Genomic DNA, 18763 nt, shown 5'->3' with positions numbered 1-18763 from the left:
CCTAACATAAGGATGTTAGCAGCTATGACTACGAGCAGGCAGGATGCGGGAGGGTCCTGCCCTGAGCTCAGCTTTCAAAACGAGGCATGCCCCGAAGCCAGCTTTCTACTAACTGTGTTCTGATGGCCATGGGAAAGTGGCATCATTGTAATTCTGGATGTTCCATGAATACCACTTTACTGCACCTGAGGACACAAACTTGAAGCCTGCAGCTTGCCCCTTGTGTCCCATAAGCTTCTAACAAACATGTCTAGTGAGGATGTTTGTAACTGTATCTGCAGGCAGTGAGAAACTGGGAAGGACTGTTTCAGCTCATCTCTGAGAGGGATATTCCGCAGAGAGAGAGCTTTCAGCTAGGTATTCATGTTTGGAAGTTAGTATGTAGCTCCCATCTGAGGGGGAATTCCTCGTAAGTTGTGGTTTGAACTAAGACACATTTGCGTCTTGCAAAACTTGTGTCCCGTATTGAAAGAAATCCTTTGGAAGCGAAGCATACAGTCGGTGAGCATGTGGAGGTTCAAGTCCTAAGCTCAATCCATTGGAGTGGTCATGCCTTGGAGGCAGCTGTCCTCTAGGCGCAAAATTGACAAGGCAGACACTTGGTTCTCACTCTGCTACTCTCCCGCATACAACGAAATGCTGTGGAAGCGAAACGTACAGGCAGTCAGGATGGAGGAGGTAGAGACCATAAGCTCAACTCTCAGAAATGTGTATGCTTTGCAGGCTGATGTCTGCCAGACACTTATTGAGGCGAGGTATACCCCAGCTGCACTCTAATTGAACAAGGACATTGGCAATCGCTGTATTGAACTCAGATACACGTGAGTAGAGTCCTGACACTTCCACTCGCATTTCTCCAACCTCTCCCAGCACCTCACTTAAGGATGTTAGCAGCTATGACTATGGGCAGGCAGGATGGGGGAGAGTCTTGCCCTGAGCTCCGCTCTCACAAGAGAGCATGCCTAGAAGCCAGCTTTCAACCAGCTGCGTTCTAATGGCTGTGAGACTAAAGCAGTCTTCTAACTCAGGAGGTTCGAAGAATACCACTCTACTGCACTTGCAGACACCTTCCAGGCCTGCCTTATTCCACTTGTGTCTCACAAGCTTCTGACAAACGTCTCAGGTGAAGATTTTGAAAATTCATTCTGCAGGCAGTGTGGAACTGTGAGGGACTGGGTGTGAGCTCAACTCTCAAAACAGAGATGCTTTTGCACCCAGGGTACAGCTAGCTTCTCTCGTATGGAATTTAGTATGTAGCACCTAAGACAGCAATTACTGGGAATCGCTGGATTGAGCTTGGAGGCACTAGTCTTGTGTGCCGAGACTTTCCACTTACCTCTCACAGCACTTCAGTCACGCATCGAGCCTAGGCCTGTTTGCAGCGAAATGTACCTGCAGGCAGGATGTGGGAAGTACAGGCCATAAGCTCAACTCTCAAAAGTGTGTAGCCTGGGAGGCAGATGTCTGCTACCCACTCATTCATGGGAGTTAGAAACTAGCTACACTCTTTGAAGAAGGCTGTTTGAAATTGCTGTATTCAACTCAGATAATCGTGAGTACAGGCCTGACACTTTCACATGCATTTCGCCACCCTCTCCCAGCACCTAACATAAGGATATTAGCAGTTACGTCTACGGGCAGGCAGGATGCAAGATGGTCTTGCCCTGAACTCAGCCTCAGAAGGAAGCATGCCTAGAAGCCAGCTTTCTACTAGCTCGTTCTGATGGCCGTGAGAATGTAGCAGCATTGTAAGGTGGGACGTTCCATGACTACCGCTCTACTGCACCTGGAGACAAAACCATTGAAGCCTGCCGCTGGCCCTTGCATCCCATGAGCTTCTGACAAACATGTCTAGTGAGGATGTTCGTAACTGTATCTTCAGGCAGTGTGGAACTGGGAAGGACCATGTTTCAGCTTATCTCCGAGCGGGAAGTTCCCCAAGAGAGCTTTCAGCTACGTTCTCAGGTTGGAAGTTAGTATGTAGCTCCCGTCTTAGGGAGGAATTCCTCACAGGTCGCTGGATTGAACTAAGAGACACTTGGCTCTTGCAAAAATTGCATCCCGTATCAAACGAAATCCTTTGGAAGTGAAGTGTACAGACAGTCAGCATGTGGAAGGTAAGCTCAAGCCAAAGGAGTGTGCATGCCTAGTAGGCAGCTGTCCGCTAGGCACGATATTGACAAGGGAGACACTTGGTTTATACTCCGCTTCTCTCCCGTATACAACGAAATGCTGTGGAAGCTGAACTTTCAGGCAGTCAGGATTGGGGAGGTACATGCCATAAGCTCAACTCTCAGCAATGTGTATGCTTTGTAGGCTGATGTCTGCTAAACACTTATCGAAGCGAGGTATACCCAAGCTACACTGTAATTGAACAAGGACGTTGGCAATCGCTGTATTGAAGTCAGATGGATATGAGTACAGTCCTGGCGCTTCCACTTGCATTTCTCCAACCTCTCCCATCATCTCACTTAAGGATGTTAGCAGGTATGAGTATGGGCAGGCAGGATGCGGGAGGGTCCTGCCCAGAGCTCAACTCTCACAAGAGAGCATGCCTAGAAGCCAGCTTTCAACTGGCTGCATTCTAATGGCCATAAGATCATAGCAGTCTTCTAACTCAGAAAGTTCGAAGAATACCACTCTACTGCACTTGCAGACACCTTCCAGGCCTGCATTATTCCACTTGCTTCTCACAAGCTTCTGACAAACGTCTCTGGTGAAGATGTTCAAAACTCATTCTGCAGGCAATGTGGAACTGTGAGGGTTTTGGTGTGAACTCAACTCTTGGAAGAGAGATGCTTTTGGACTTGGGGTTCAGCTAGCTCTCACGTATGGAACTTAGTATGTAGCACCTAAGACATGAATTACTAGGAAATCGCAGGATTGAGCTTCGAGGCCCTATTCTTGTGTGCCGGGACTTTCGTCTTATCTCTCACACTTCAGTCATGCATCGAGCCTAGGCCTGTTACCAGCGCAGTGTACCTGGAGGAGGATGTGGGAAGTACAGGCCATAAGCTCAACTCTCAAAAGTGTGTACGCCTGGGAGGCTGATGTCTGCTACCCACTCGTACATTGGAGTTAGAAACTAGCTACACTCTGATTGAAGAAGGCCGTTTGAAATCGCTATATTCAACTCTGATAATGTTGAGTACAAGCCTGATACTTCCACATGCAAATGGAATCGAAACAAATAGAATCCCATCGAATAGAATCGAAAAGAATCGGAAACTATCGTATCGATACGAAAAAAATGGAATTGAATCAAATCGAATCCAAAAGGATCGAATCGCATCGAATTGAAAAGAATCGTATCGAATCGAAAATATTTGAAACAAATCAAATAAAAAGGAATTGAATAGAAAAATTCGAATCGAAAAGAAATGAATTGAATCGAATCGAAAAGGATCGAATCGAATCGAATCAAAAAGAATCGAATTGAAAAGAATTCAATCGAAGAGTTTCCATTCGAATCGAATTGAATCGAAAAGAATCTGATCGAACCAAAAAGATTCGAATGGAATCAAAAAGAAACGAATCAAAAAGAATCGAATCGAATCGATTCATTAGAATCGAATCTAATCGAATCGAAAAGTTTCGAATCCAAATGAATCTAATCGAAAAGAATGGAATCAAAAAGAATCGAATTGTTTCAGAAAAAATGAATCGAAGTGAATCGAATCGAAAAGAATTGAATCGAATTGATTTTAAAAGAAAGGAATTCGAATTGAAAAGACTCGAATCGAAAGATTCGAATCAAATCAAATCGAAACCAAAAGAATCGAATCGAATAGAATCAAAAAGAAACTAATTGAAAACTATCATATCGAAAAGAAAAAAATCGTATCGAATCAAAAAAATCGAATCGAATTATATCGAAAAGGATCTAATCAATTCTAAACGAATCAAAAAGAATCGAATCGAATAGGAAATAATCGAAATAAATCAAATAAAAAAGAATCGCATAGAAAAAATCGAATCGAATTGAAAAGAATCAAATCTAATCGAAAAGAATTGAATCAAATCGAATCGAAAACAAACGAATCCAATCGAATCGAAAACAATTGAATCGAAGAGTTTCGAATCGAATCGCATTGAATCGAAAAGAATCTGATCTAACCGAAAAGATTCGAATGGTTTCAAAAAGAAACGAATCAAAAAGAATTGAATCGAATCGATTCGAAAAGAATAGAATCTAATCGAATCGAAAACTATCAAATCCAAATGAATCTAATCGAAAAAAAGTGGAATCAAAAAGAATCGAATTGTTTCAGAAAAAACGAATCGAATTGAATCGAATCGAATTGAATGGAATCAATTTTATTTTATTTTATTTTTTTTTTTAAATTTTTTGGATGGTTCCTTAGCTCTGTTTCTTTTTTTTTTTTTTTTTTTTATTTTATTTTATTTTTTTTAATTTTTATTTATTTATGATAGTCACAGAGAGAGAGAGAGAGGCAGAGACACAGGCAGAGGGAGAAGCAGGCTCCATGCACCAGGAGCCCGATGTGGGATTCGATCCCGGGTCTCCAGGATCACGCCCTGAGCCAAAGGCAGGCGCCAAACCGCTGCGCCACCCAGGGATCCCGAATGGAATCAATTTTAAAAGAAAGGAATTCGACTCAAAAAGACTCGAATCGATAGATTCGAATCAAATCTAACCGAAACAAAAAGAATCGAATCGAATAGAATCGAAAAGAAACTAATCGAAAACTATCATATCAAAAAGAAAAAAATCGTATCGAATCAAAAAAATCGAATTGAATCGAATCGAAAAGGATCTAATCAATTCTAAACAAATAAAAAAACATCGAAATGAATCGAAAAGAATCGAATCAAATAGAATAGAAAATAATCGAAACAAATCAAATAAAAAAGAATCGAATAGAAAAACATCGAATCGAATCGAAAAGAATCAAATCGAATCGAAAAGAATTGAATTGAATCGAATCGAAAATAATCGAATCCAATCGAAAACAATCGAATCGTAGAGTTTTAAATCGAATCGAATTCAATCGAAAAGAATCTAATCGAACCAAAAACATTCGAATGGAATCAAAAAGAAATGAATTAAAAAGAATCAAATCGAATTGAATCAAAAAGAATCGAATCGAATCGAAAATAATCGAATCCAAATGAATCGAGTCGAAAGGAGTGGAATCGAAAAGAATTGAATCGTTCAGAAAGAAACAAATCGAATTGAATTGAATCAAATAGAAAATAATCGAATCCAATCGAATTGAAAAGAATAGAAAAGAACTGAATCGAATCGAATCGAAAAGAAATCGATTCGAAAAGAATCGAATCGAAAAAAAAAGAAAGGAATCGAATCGAATCGAAAAGAATCGAATCCAAAATAATCGAATCTAAGATTGAATCGAAAGAATGGAATCGATTCGTAAAAACCAAATCAAAGAGACTCGAAAAGAATCGAATAAAATAAAAAAAATAAAATCAAATAGAAAAGAATCGAATCGAATCGAAAAGAAAAGAATAGAATCAAATCGATTTGAAAAGAAAGATATTCGAATCGAAAAGAATCGAATCGAAAAGAATCGAATCGAAACGAATCGAAAAAAATCGAATCGAATTGCTCCAAATCAAAAGAATTGAATCGAATGGAAGTGAAAATAATCGAATCAAATCGAATCGAATCAAAATAATCAAATCGAAACGAATCAAAAAGAATCAAATCGATTCGAAAAGAAAGGAATTCAAATCAAAAACATTCGATTAGAAAGATTCGAATCGAATCGAATTGAATAGAAAAGAATAGAATCAAATCAAATAGAAAAAAAACGAATAGAAAACTGTCGAATGGAAATGAAAAAAATCGAATTGAATCGTATCGAAGAGAATCGAATCGAATCAAAAAAGATCGAATGGAATCGAATATAAGAATCTAATCGAATCGAATCAAAAAGAATCTAATCGAATCGAAAGGATCGAATCAAATTTTATCGAATGGAAAAGAATCAAATCAAATCGAAAAGAATCGAATCGAATCGAAAAGGATCGAATCAAATCGAATAGAAAAGAATCGAATAGAATCGAAAAGAATCGAATCAAATTGAATCGAAAAGAATCAAATCAAATCGAAAAGAATTGAATCGAATCGAAAAGAATCGAATCGAATCAAATCGAAAAGAATCGAATCAAATTGATTCGAAAAGAAAGAAATTAATATAGAAGAGGCTAGAATCGAAAAGAATCTAAATGAATCGAATAGAAAAATATCGAATCGAATCGCACCGAATCAAAAGAATCGAATCTAATGGAAGTGAAAATAATCGAATTGAATCAAAAAGAATCGAATCGAATCGAATCAAAAAGAATCGAATCGAATCGAAAAGAATCAAATCGAATCGATTCGAAAAGAAAGGAATTCAAATCAAAAACACTCGAATAGAAAGATTCGAATCGAATCGAATCGAATCGAAAAGAATAGAATCGAATAGAAAAGAAACGAATAGAAAACTATCGAATGGAAAAAACTATCGAAAAAAATCGAATCGAATCGGAGAGAATCGAATTGAATCGAAAAAAGATCAAATCGAATCGAATATAAGAATCGAATCGAATCGAATTGAAAAGAATCGAATCAAAAAGGATCAAATCGAATTGTATCGAATAGAAAAGAATCAAATCAAATCGAAAAGAATCGAATCAAATCGAATAGGAAAGAATCGAAAAAATCTAATAAAGAGTCGAATCGAATCGAAAATATCGAATCGAATGGAAAAGAATCGAATCGAATCGAAAAGAATCTAATCGAATCGAATCGTTTGTAAAGAAAGGAATTCGAATCAAAAAGACTTGAATCATAAGATTCTAATCGAATCGAATCAAAAAGAAACGAACCAAAAACTATCGAATCGAAATGAAAAAAATCGAATCGAAATGAATCGAAAAGAATCGAAGAAATCTAATAAAAAAGAATTGAATCGAATCGAAAATATCGAATCGAATGGAAAAGAATCGAATCAAATCGAATCGAAAATAATCGAAACATCAAATAAAAAGAATCGAATGGAAAAAAATGAAAAGAATTGAATCGAATCGAAAAGAATTGAATTGAATCGAAAACAATCAAATCGAATCGAATCAAAAAGAATTGAATCTAAGAGTTTCGAATAGAATCGAATTGAATCGAAAAGAATCTAATCGAAATGAAAATATTCGAATAGAATCGAAAAGAAACGAATCAAAAAGAATCGAATCGAATTGAAAAGAATAGAATCTAATCGAGTCGAAAAGAATAGAATCCAAATAAATCAAGTCGAAAGGAGTGGAATCGAAAAGAATTGAATCGATTCGAAAAAAACGAATCAAATTGAATCTAATCGAATCGAAAATAATCGAATCAAATTGAATCGTAAAGAATACAAAATAATCGAATTGAATCGTAAAGAATAGAATCGAAGCGAACCGAAAAGAATCAAATCGAATTGAAAAGAATCGAATCGAACCGTAATGAAAAGAATCGAATCGAATCGAAAAGAATGGAATCGAATTGAATCGAAAAGAATTGAATCGAATGCAATCAAATCGAAAAGAATCGAATCGAATTGAAAAGAATCAAATCGAATTGATTGAATCAAAAAGAATCGAATCGAATCACATCGAATCGAAAATAATTGAAACGAATAAAAAATAATCGAATCGAATTGAATCGAGAATAATTGGAATTGAATTGAATCGATAATCGAATTGAATCTAATCGAGTTGAATCGAAAATAATCGAATCGAATCAAATCAATTAGAAAAAAATCGAATCAAATTGCATCGAACCAAAAGTAATCGAATCGTATTGAATCGATTCGAATTGAAAAGAATCGAATCGAATCGAATCGAAAAGAATCAAATCGAATTGAATCAAAAAGAATCGAATCCAAAGAATCGAATTGTAGAGAATCTAATCGAAACGAAAAGATTCGAATCGAAAAGAATCGAATGTAAACGAAAAGAATCAAATCGAATCGAATCGAAAAGAATCAAATCGAATCGAAAAGAATTGAATCGAAAAGAATCGAATCGAATCAAATCGATTGAAAAGATCGAATCAAAAAAATCAAAGAGAATCAAAACGAATCAAAACGAATCGAATCGAATTGAAAAGAATCATTGAATCAAATCGAAAAGAATCTAATCGAATCGTATCGAATCAAAAAAATCAAATCGAATCGAATCGAAAAGAATAGAATCGTATTTAATTGAATCAAATGAATCGAATCGAATTGAATCGAAAAGAATCGAATCGAATCAAAATGAATCAAATCAAATCGAAAAGAATCGTATTGAATCGAATTGAATCGTAAAGAATCCAATGGAACATAATCGATTCGAATTGAAAAGAATCGAATCGAAAAGAATCAAATCGAACCGAAAAGAAAGGAATCTAATCGAATAGAATCAAATCGAATGGTATCATTGAATCGAAAAGAATCGAATCATATCGAATTGAATTGAAAAGAATCAAATCGAATAGAATCGAAAAGATTCGAATCGAATCAAAAAGAATCGAATCGTATCGAATCAAATCGAATAGAATTGAGTCGAATACAATGAAAAGAATCAAAACGAATTGAAAACAATCGAATTAAATCGAATCAAATATTATCAAATCGAATCGAAAAGAATCGAATTGAATAGCATCGAAACGAATCGAATCGAATCGAAAAGAATCAAATTGAATAGCGTCGAATCGAATCGAATCAAAATGAAAAGAATCGAATAGAATCGAAAAGAATCAAATCGTATCGAATTGAATCGAAAAGAATCGAATCATATCGAATTGAATCGAAAAGAATCGATTCCAATCGAATTGAATCGAAAAGAATCGAATCGAACAGTACCGAATCGAATTGATAAGAATCGAATCAAATAAAATAGAAAAGAATCTAATTGAAACGAAAAGAATCTAATCGAATCGAATTGAAAAGAATCGAATCGAAAAAATCGAATCTAATAGAATCAAGTTGAGTTGAATCGAATAGAAAAGAATCGAATCGAATCATATCGAATTGAAAAGAATCGAATCAAATCGAATTGAATTGAAAAGAATCTAATCGAACTGAATCGAAAAGAATCGAATCGAAATGTAACAAATTGAATCCAAATGATCGAATCGAATCAAATCGAAAAAATCGAATTGAAACGAAAAGAATCGAATAGAATCGAACTGAAAATAATCGAATCTAATCGAATAGAATAGAATAGAATCGAACAGAATTGAATCGAATGAAAAGAATCTTATCGAATCGAATCGAAAAGAATCGAATCGAATCGAATGGAGAAGAATCAAATCGAATCGAATCGAAAAGAATTGAATCAAAAAGAATCGAATCGAAGAGAATCTAATCGAAACGAAAAGAATCAAATCGAATCGAAAAGAATAGAATCAAAACAAAAGAGACGAATTGAATCAAATCGAAAAGAATCGAATAGAAAAAAATCGAATCGAATCGTATCGAAAAGAATCGAATTGAAAAGAATAGAATAGAAAAATTCGAATCGAATCGAATCGAAATGAATCGAATCGAATCAAATTGATTGAAAAGATCAAATCAAAAAACATCAAAGAGAATCGAAATGAATCGAAACGAATCGAATCGAATTGAAAAGAATCATATCAAATCAAATCTAAAAGAATCGAATCAAATCGAATCAAAAAGAATGGAATCGAATTGATTCATATTGAAAAGAATCGATCGAATCATATTGAATCAAAAAGAATCGAATCGAATCGAAAAGAATCGAATCAAATTTAATCGAAAAGAATCGAATCGAATTGAATTGAGTTGAAAAGAATTGAATTGAACAGTATCAAATCAAATTGAAAAGAATTGAATCAAATCAAAAAGAATCGAATCGAAACGAAAAGAATCGAATCGAACCGAATTCGAAAGAATCGAATTGAATTGGAATGAGAAGAATCGAATCGAATTGCATCGAAACGAAAATAATTGAATCGAATTGAATAAAAAAGAATCAAATCGAATCGAATCGAAAATAATTGGAATTGAATCGAATCGATAATCGAATCGAATCAAATCGACTCAAATCGAAAATAATCGAATCAAATCAAATGGATTAAAAAACAATCGAATTGAATCAAATCGAAAAGAATCGAATTGAATCGAAAAGAATCAAACCGAATCAAAAGAATCGAAAAGAATTGAATCAAGAAGAATCGAAATGAATTGAATCGAGTAGAATCGAATCGAAGCTAGGGGGAAAGAATTGAATCGAATCAAAAATTATCTAAACGAATCCAATTAAATCCAAAAGAATCGAATCGAAAAGAATCGAATCAAAATGTAACAAATCGAATCCAAATGATCGAATCGAATCAAATCAAAAAGAATCGAATCGAAAAGAATCGAATTGAATTGAATCGATTCGAGAAGAATCGAATTGAATGGTATCGAATTGAAAAGAATTGAATTGTATCGAATCGAATCGAAAAGAATCGAATCGAAGAGAATCTAATCGAAACGAAAAGAATCGAATCGAATCAAATTGAAAAGAATCGAATCGAATTGAAACGAAAAGAATCAAATCGAAAAGAATGGAATCGAAAAAATCGAATCGAAAAGAATCGAATCGAATCGAAAAGAATCGAATCGAATGGAATGGAATCGAATGAATCGAAAAGAATCAATCGAATCGAATTGAATAGAAAAGAATCGAATAGGGGATCCCTGGGTGGCGCAGCGGTTTAGCGCCTGCCTTTGGCCCGGGGCGCAATCCTGGAGACCCGGGATCGAATCCCACATCGGGCTCCCGGTGCATGGAGACTGCTTCTTCCTCTGCCTGTGTCTCTGCCTCTCTCTCTCTCTCTGATGACTATCATAAATAAATAAAATTTTTTAAAAAAATGTTAAAAAAAATAATTGAATAGATTCGAATCGAAACGAATCGAAAAATCGAAACGAATGGAATCATATCAAATGGAAAAGAATACAATCGAATTGAAAAGAGTAGAATCGAACGTAATCGAAAAGAATCGAATCGAAATGTAACAAATTGAATCCAAATGATCGAATCGAATCAAATCGAAAAGAATCGAATCGAAACGAAAAGAATCGAATAAAATCGAATTGAAAACAATCGAATCGAATCGAATCGAATGGAATAGAATCGAACAGAATTGAATCGAACGAAAAGAACCTTATCGAATCAAATCGAAAAGAATCAAATCGAATCGAATGGAGAAGAATCAAATCGAATCGAATCAAAAAGAATCTAATCGAAAAGAATCTAATCGAAACGAAAAGAATCAAATCGAATCGAAAAGAATCAAATCGAAACGAAGAGTCAAGTCGAATCGAATCAAAAAGAATCTAATAGAAAAAAATCGAATCGAGGGGATCCCTGGGTGGCGCAGCGGTTTGGCGCCTGCCTTTGGCCCAGGGCGCGATCCTGGAGACCCGGGATCGAGTCCCACGTCGGGCTCCCGGTGCATGGAGCCTGTTTCTCCCTCTGCCTGTGTCTCTGCCTCTCTCTCTCTCACTGTGTGCCTATCATAAATAAATAAAAATTAAAAAAAAAAAAAAAAAGAAAATCCCAAAGAACTAATTAAAGAAAAACCTTTAAAAAAAAAAAAAAAAAAAAAATCGAATCGAATCAAATCGAAAAGAATCGAATTGAAAAGAATAGAATCGAAAAATTCGAATCAAATCGAATCAAAATGAATTGAATCGAATTAAATCGATTGAAAAGATCGAATCAAAAAACATCAAAGAGAATCGAAACGAATCGAAATGAATCGAATCGAATCAAATCCAATTGAAAAGAATCGTATCAAATCAAATCTAAAAGATTCGAATCAGGGGATCCCTGAATGGCGCAGCGGTTTGGGGCCTGCCTTTGGCCCAGGACGCGATCCTGGAGACCCGGGATCGAATCCCACGTCGGGCTTCCGCTGCATGGAGCCTGCTTCTCCCTCTGCCTGTGTCTGTCTCTCTCTCTGTGACTATCATAAATAAATAAAAAATTTAAAAAATAAAATAAAATAAAAGATTCGAATCAATCGAATCAAAATGAATGGAATCGAATCAAAAAAATCATCGAAAAGAATCGATCGAATCGTATTGAATCGAATCGAATCGAAAAGAATCGAATCGAATGGAATTGAATCGAATCGAAATTAATCGAAAAGAATTGAATTGAAGAATATCAAATCGAATTGAAAAGAATTGAATCAAATCGAAAAAAATTGAATCGAAACGAAAAGAATCGAATCGAATCGAATTCGAAAGAATCGAATTGAATTGAAATGAGAAGAATCGAATCAAATTGCATCGAATCGAAAATAATTGAATTGAATTGAATAAAAAATAATCGAATCGAATCGAATCGAAAATAATTGGAATTGAATCGAATCGATAATCGAATCGAATCAAATCGAGTCGAATCGAAAATAATTGAATCGAATCAAATGGATTCAAAAACAATTAAATCGAATCAAATTGAATCGAAAAGAATCGAATTGAATCGAAAAGAATCAAACCGAATCAAAAAGAATCGAAAAGAATTGAATCAAGAAGAATCGAAATGAATTTAATCGAGTAGAATCAAATCGAAGCTAGGGTAAAAGAATCGAATCGAATCAAAAATTATCTAAATGAATCCAATTAAATCCAAAAGAATTGGATCGAATCGAATCGAAAGAACCGAATCAAAATGTAACAAATCGAATACAAATGATCAAATCGAATCAAATCGAAAAGAATCAAATTGAATCGAAAAGAATCAAACTGAATCAAAAAGAATTGAATCAAGAAGAATCGAAATGAATTGAATTGAGTAGAATCAAATCAAAGCTAGGGTAAAAGGATCGAATCGAATCAAAAATTATCTAAACGAATCCAATTAAATCCAAAAGAATTGAATTGAATCGAATCGAAAAGAATCGAATCAAAATGTAACAAATTGAATCCAAATGATAGAATCGAATCAAATCGAAAAGAATCAAATCGAATCGAAAAGAATCGAATTGAATCGATTCGAGAAGAATCGAATCGAATGGTATCGAATCGAAAAGAATCGAATCGTATCGAATCAAATTGAATCGAATATAATCGAAACGAAAAGAGTCGAATCGAATTGAATCAAAATAATCGAATCGAAACGACAAGAAGCGAAGCAAATCGAATCGAAAAGAATCAAATTTAAAAGAATCGAATCGGGGATACCTGGGTGGCCCAGCAGTTTGGCGCCTGCCTTTGGCCCAGGGCGCGATCCTGGAAATCCGGGATCGAATCCCACATCAGGCTCCCCGTGCATGGAGCCTGTTTCTCCCTCTGCCTATGTCTCTGCCTCTCTCTCTCTCTGTGACTATCAGAAATAAATAAAAAAATAAAAGAATTGAATCGAATTGAAAAGAATCGAATCGAAAAAATCGAATCAAAAAGAATCGAATTGAATCGTATCGAATCGAAAAGAATCGAATCAAAAAGAATCGAATCGAATTGAATAGAAAAGAATCGAATAGATTCGAATCGACACGAATCGAAAAAAATTGAAACGAATCGAATCATATCAAATTGAAAAGAATCAAATCGAATAAAAAAGAATCGAATCGAACTGAATCGAAAAAAATCGAATCGACAGACCAAAAAGAATCGAATCGAAAAGAATCGTATCGAATCGAATCAAATAGAATCGAAAGAATCGAATTGATTCCAATCGACTTGAATCGAAAAGAATCGAATCGAACAGTATCGAATCTAATTGAAATGAATCGAATCAAATAAAATAGAAAAGAATCAAATCGAAACGAAAAGATCGAATCGAATCAAATTGAAAAGAATTGAATCGAATCGAAAAGAATCGAATCGAAATGAAAAGAATCGAATCGATCGAAATGATCGAATTGAAAAGTATCGAATTGAATCGAATCAAATTGAAAAGAATCAAATCGAATCGTATCGAATCAAAAAGAATCAAATCAAATCGAATCGAAAAGAATAGAATCGTATTTAATTGAATCAAAAAGAATTGAATAGAAAAGAATCGAGTCGAATCAAAATGAATCGAATCAAATCAAAAAGAATCATATCGAATCGAATCAAATTGAATCGAAAAGAATCAGATTGAATCTTATATACTTGAATCAAAAAGATTCGAGTCGATTCGAATCGAAAATATCAAACCAAATAGAAAAGAATCGAATCGAAAAGAAAAGAATCGATTCAAATCGAAAATAATCGAATTGAATCAAAATGATTCGAATCGATACGAAACGAATCGAATCGAAAATAATAGAATCGAATCGAAATGAAAATAATAAAATTGAATCGAATTGAAAATAATCGAATCAAATCAAATCGAAGATAATTGAATCGAATCTAATAGAAAATAATCGATTCGCATTGAATTGAATCGAAAATAATCGAATTGAATTGAATCGAAAATAATTGAACCGAATCGATCGAATTGAGTTGAAAATAATCGAATCGAACCGAATTGAATCGAAAATAATCGAATCGAATCGAATCGAAAAGAATCGAATCGAAACAAAAAGAATCAATCGAATCAAAAATAATCGGATCAAGTCGAAAATAATCGAATCGAATCCAATCAAGTCGAATCGAAAATAATCAAATTGAATTCAAATGAATCGAAAATAATCGAATCGAACCGAAATGAATCGAATCAAATAAAAAATTATCGAGTCGAATTGAATAAAAAATAATCGAATCTAATGCAATCGAATCGAATCGAAAATATTCAAATAGCATCGAATTGAATCAAAATAATCGAATCGAATCGATAAGAATCGAATCAAATCGAATCGAATTGAAAAGAAGCGATCAAATCGAAAAGAATCGAATCGAATCGAAAAGTATCGAATCGAATTGAATCGAATCAAATCGAACAGAATTGAATCGAATCGAGTCGAAAAGAATCAAATCGAATCGAAAAGAATAGAATCGAAAAGAATAGAATCGAATTGAAAAGAATAGAATTGATTCGAAAACATTCGAATCGAATTGAATCAAACCGAAAAGAATCAAATCGAATCGAAAAAAATCGAATCGAATCAAAAAGAATCAAATCGAAACGAAAGATTTTAATCGAATTGAATCGAATCAAAAGGAATCGAATCGAAAAAATCGAATCGAATCGAAAAGAATCAAATCGAATTGAATCGAAGAGAATCAAATCGAAAAGAATAGAATCGAATCGTATCGAAAAGAATCGAATCAAATCGAATGGATAAGAATCAAATCGAATCGTAAAAAATCGAGTCGAAAGGAAAAAATTCGAATCGAATCGTAAAGAATCGAATTGAATCGCATCAAAAAGATTTGAATCGAATCGAACTGAAAAGAATTGAATTGAAACGAATCGAATCAAAAAGACTCGAATCAAATCGAATCGAAAAGAATCGAATCGAATAAAATTGAATCGAATAGAAAAGAATCTATCTAATCGAAAAGAATCAAATCGATAAGAATCGAATTGAAAGAATTGAATCGAATCGATTCGAATCGAAAAAAATTGAATCGAATCGAATCCCTAACCTTAACCCCTAACCCCTAACACTAAACCTATCCTAACCCTAAGCCTTAACCCTAACACCTAACCCTAACCCTAACCCTAACCGTAACGCTAACACTAACCCTAACCCCTAACCCAAACCCTACCCCGAACACTAACCCTAAACTTAACCCGTACCCTAACTAAACCCATACCCTAACCCTAACAGGTACACTAACACTAAGCTGTACCCAACCTTAACCCAGACCCTAACCCTTACCCTAACCCTAAGACCGTCCCCTAACCCATATACTAACCCATCCCCTAAACATAATCTAACCAGTACTCTAACACTACCCCGTACCCTAACCCATATCCTAACCCTAACACTAACACATACCTAACCATAACCCTAACCCTAACCCCTAACCCTAACCCTAACCCTAACCGCTAACCCTAACCCTAAACCAAAACCTAACCCTAACCCCTAACCCTAACATTAACCCCTACCCCTACCCCTAACCCTAACCTGAACCCCTAACCACTAACCCTAAACCTAACCCTAACCTTTAACCCTAAACCTTAACCCTAACCCTAACCCTAATCCTAACACTAACCCAAACCCAACCCTAAACACTAATCCTAACCTTAACCCTAACACTAACACTAACCCTAACACCTAACCACTAACCCTAGCCCTACCCCCTAACCGCTAACCCCTAACCCTACCCCTAACCCTAACCTTTAACCCTAACCCTTAACCCGAACCCTAACCCTAACCCAAAACCTAACCCCTAACCCTAACCAAAACCCGTAACCACTAACCCTAACCCTAACCCTTAACCCTACCCTTAACCCTAACCATAACCCAAACCCTAACCCTAACCCCAAACCCTAACAGTAACCCCAAACCTTAACCCTAACCCTAACGCTAACACTACCCCTAACCCTAACCCCTAACCCCTAACCCTAACCTCTAATGCTCTCCGTAACCCTTAAACTCAACACTTAACCCTAAACCTAACCCTAACCCTTACCCTAACCCGTACCCTAACCCTAACCGAACACTAACCGTAACCCGTACCCTAACCTTTACCCATACCCTAACCCTGAACCATACCCTAACCCCAACCTTAACCCGTACACGAACCCTAACCCGTATCCTAACACTAACCCATACCCTAAACCTAACACGTAACCTAAATCTAACCCTGACCCTAACCCAAACAATAACCTAACCCTAATCCTAACCCGTGCCCTAACCCTTACGCTAACCCCAACCCTAACGCTAACACGTACACTAACCCTAATGGTACCCTAACACTAACCCTAACCCGTACCCTAAACCTAACCCTAAAATTAACCCTAACCCGTAACCTAACCCTATACCCTACCCTACCTTAACCCTAAACATAACCCGTACCATAACACTAAAACTACCCCTAAACCAAACGCTAACTCTAACCATAACCCTAACCCTATCTCTAAACCTAACCCTAAACCTAACCTAACCGTAACCCTCACCCTAACTGTATCCCTAACACATAAACTAACCCTAACTCTAACCCTAACCCATAAACTAAACCTAACCTTAACCCTAACCCTAAACAGTGCCCTAACCCTAACCCTAACATGTACCTTAACCCTAACCCTAAACCTAACCCTAAGCCATACCCTAACCCTAACCCTAATCCGTACCCTAACCCATACCGTGACCCTAAACCTAACCCGTACCCTAAACCTAACCCTAACCCTAACCTGAACCCTAACTCTAACCTGTACCCTAACCCTAAACCGTAACGTAACCTGTACCCTAACCTGCACCCTAACCCGTACCCAAACCCTAATCCTATCCCGTTCCCTAAACCAAACCCTAACACTAACCCGTACACTAACCCGAAACCGTACCCATACCCTAACCCATAAATAAACCTATACCCTACCCCTAACCCTAACCTGAACCCGTACCCTAAGCCTAACCATAACCCCAGCCCTAACCCTAACCCATTCCCTAACCCTAACCCAAAACGTATCCCATACCCTAACCCGAACCCTAACCCATAAGCTAACCCTAACCTGTAACCTAAACCTAACACTATACCTAACCCTAAACAGTACCCTAACCCTAGCCCTAACCCTAAACACTAACCCGACCCATAACCCTAACCCTAACCGAAACCTAACCCTAACACTAAGCCTAACCCTAACCTACCCTAACCCTAACCCTAACCTGTACCCTAACCCAAACCCTAACACCGTAAACCTAACCCTATCTTGTACCCTAACCCTAACCCTAAACCTAACCCAAACCCTAACCATAACCAGTACACTAACCCATACCTTAACCCGTACCATAATCCATACCATAACTCTAAACCGTACCCTCACCCTAACCCTAACCCGTACCCTAACCCTAATCTGTACCCTAACCTAAGCCTAAACCGAACCCTAATCATAACCCTAACACTAACCCTAATCCGTAGCCTAACCCTAACCCAAACCCTAAACATAACCCAAACTCTAACTCTAACCCTAACCCGTACTCTAACCCTAACCATAACCCTAACCTGTAACCTAACCCTAACCCTAACCCTAACGCTGAACAGTACCCTAAACCTAACCCTATCCCATACACTAACCCTAAACCTAACCCTAAACCTAACCTTAACCCGTACCCTAATCCTAACCCGTACCCTAATGCTTACCCTAAGCCTCACCCGTACCCTAACCCAAACTTAACCCATACCCTAACCCTAATCTTACCCCAACCCTAAACCTAACGAAACCCAATCCCTAATCCTAACCTTAACCCTAACCTAATCCTAACCTTATCCCTTACCCTATCCCTAACCCTAACTCGTAACCAAACCCTAACCCTAATCCTAAACAGTACCCTAACTTTAACCTTAACCCGTACCCTAACCCTAACCGTAAACCTAAACCGATCCCTAACCCGTACCCTAACCCGTAACCTAACCCGTAACCTAACCCGTACCCTAACCCTAATCCTAACCCGTAGCCTACCCCTAACCCTAACCTGAACCTTAACCCTAACCCTAACCCTAACCCTACCCCTAACCCTAACCCTAACCCTAAGCTTAAACAGGACCCTAACCCTAACCCTAACCCGTAACCTAACTCAAACTTTACAGCGTTGGAAGTCAGGTCGTTCCATGAACAAAACTCTACTGCACCTGGAGACACAACCGTTGAAGCCTGCAGCTTGCCCCTTGCGTCCCATGAGCTTCTGACAAACATGTCTTGTGAGGATGTTCGT

This window comes from Canis lupus, chromosome 30 (genome assembly GCF_048164855.1).
Source record: "Canis lupus baileyi chromosome 30, mCanLup2.hap1, whole genome shotgun sequence".
NCBI classification, from domain to species: Eukaryota; Metazoa; Chordata; class Mammalia; order Carnivora; family Canidae; genus Canis; species Canis lupus.
This window is presented reverse-complemented; position numbering follows the sequence as displayed.